The following is a 2,050-nucleotide window of genomic DNA, read 5'->3' on the forward strand; positions in this document are numbered from 1 at the left end:
TTTTTTCTTTTACGATACTCTTTAAATATGCATCGTTAGCAAATTTTTTCTTCCCTTCGCTTGGACCGGCTACATCGTTGTCCCTACAAATTTTTCATATATGTAAGTAAAATTTAATTCTTTATTTTTTTACAACTCTTACTTTAAGATACTTATTGCGGTGGGTGAGAGAAAGGTCCTGTCTATATCACTTAATGCTACTTACATAATATCTGCATCGTTTGATAACGAATGAATTTTATGCAAATGCCGCCGCAGAACCGTGGTGTTGCCGCCAGAACAATTAATAAAATTGTTGCATATATTACATTGTGCCCGAGCCCCATCTCTAGACGCATAACGCCACACCCAAATTTTATGGTGATACATTGGTATTTAATAATATAATTTATTTAACATGAATTAGAAAGCAGCTGCTGACAAATAAAATTTACAAATTTTCTTTTGTTTATGAAATTGTTCAAAAACTCGAAAATTTTGAACAAACATTTGAGCAGTTGAGCAATGAACGAGTTTCGAGCGAGTATTGAGCTAGTCGCATTGCTCGATACCCGGGTATCTAGAGCTCTAGTTTGCATCGAAAGTTTAAGTTGCCATATACCATTCATAACATCATCAGTGAAGAGTTCAAGCGAGCGGAAATTTATTGAAGAGAGGAAGTAAGATGAAGAGTTGACAGACGGATCTGCTGTGCAATCAGGGACAAAATTTATTTGAAAATACTCAGCAACAAGTAAAACGCATCATTAAGAGCATAGTTGTTTTTTCTTTGAAAAAGATCGTAGATGGAACAGCGGAGCAGGTTTTTTTTTTTTAAATTAATAAAACTCCAAAAATTGTATGGATTTTGATTTATACTAATTTCAAAGTTTAACGTAAAATTTCGATAAAGAAACTTCTCTAGACAATTGAATTTTTTCGTATAGCGCTGAAAATTAAGATAATCTTCGGGACTTTGTGTACTTTTAAACTTTTTAATGAATTAGTTCCTCAGGTTTTTTAGTCTTTTCAGTCCCCTATTATACCATGGCAGCTTGTAAGAGTTAATTTTACGTACGGGATATGTTTATGACACAGTTCCGTAATTTAAGATTTAAAGATGTTATAGCTATCGGCAACATTGAAATAAGAAAGTAACTGATCCCAATCATAGGAGAGAAGGAGCTCGTTGAAAGCGATAAGGCCGCCAGAATTATAATTGAAAGGAAGTCGTGCAGATGGAAAGAATTTATTAAATTGATAAAATTTCAGTTTCAGCACTATTGGAATGTGATGCATGCCACAAGGTGTTATTGCCGATAAGCGTTCAGAGATGATAAAGTTCGTATTTTTACTAATAAAGATAAGATCTAAGAATCTATTTAGCTTATTACAAAAGCCGTTAATTTACATAAGATCAAGAGCAATAATGTTATCTATAAAGTAGATCTCAGAAAGAGATTCGACATTAACATTACACAAATTTAAGTCTCCAAGAACACAAAGTAATAGACACAGCTAGATCACTAATATTATTTAGATGAGCCCTATAAAGCGTATCAGAACTGTTCGGAGGTATATAGGGTTCAACGTTCCACAGTCGCGAATACATAGTTGGTCAATGATTGAATCATTGTCTTCGAGCGCCACAACTGATGAGCGAAACACACGACGGACCACAGCTAGTATTCCGCCTCCTCTAGTACAGCCTGTTTTAGCAGCATCACTATCGGTAGACAGAAAATAAATTAGCACCGAAGTATTCGTGGTCATAAAACTCCGACGTCAACCAAATCTCAACATAAATGTCTCTAACTTTCGTTTCCAATCAATTTGTTAAGTTGCTTGCGTAGCAGTTGGTGTTTTTGGTTTGGCTGGCCATAATGTCGGATCAAATAGCTTTCGGTGTTATCTTGCAGATACACCAAATTTAAAATTAATGCTTTTCGAAGTAGCCAGATTGGTATCTTTTTTCACGAGACTGTAGCATAGCATTTCTTGTTTATCAATATTAGTATGCTGATGTACAAAGGCAATGATCTGATCAGCAGTGGCAGTTGGTTTCAACGAC

Source organism: Rhagoletis pomonella, unplaced genomic scaffold (genome assembly GCF_013731165.1).
Source record: "Rhagoletis pomonella isolate Grant_MI unplaced genomic scaffold, Rhpom_1.0 Rhpom_scaffold_00013, whole genome shotgun sequence".
Taxonomy (NCBI): Eukaryota; Metazoa; Arthropoda; class Insecta; order Diptera; family Tephritidae; genus Rhagoletis; species Rhagoletis pomonella.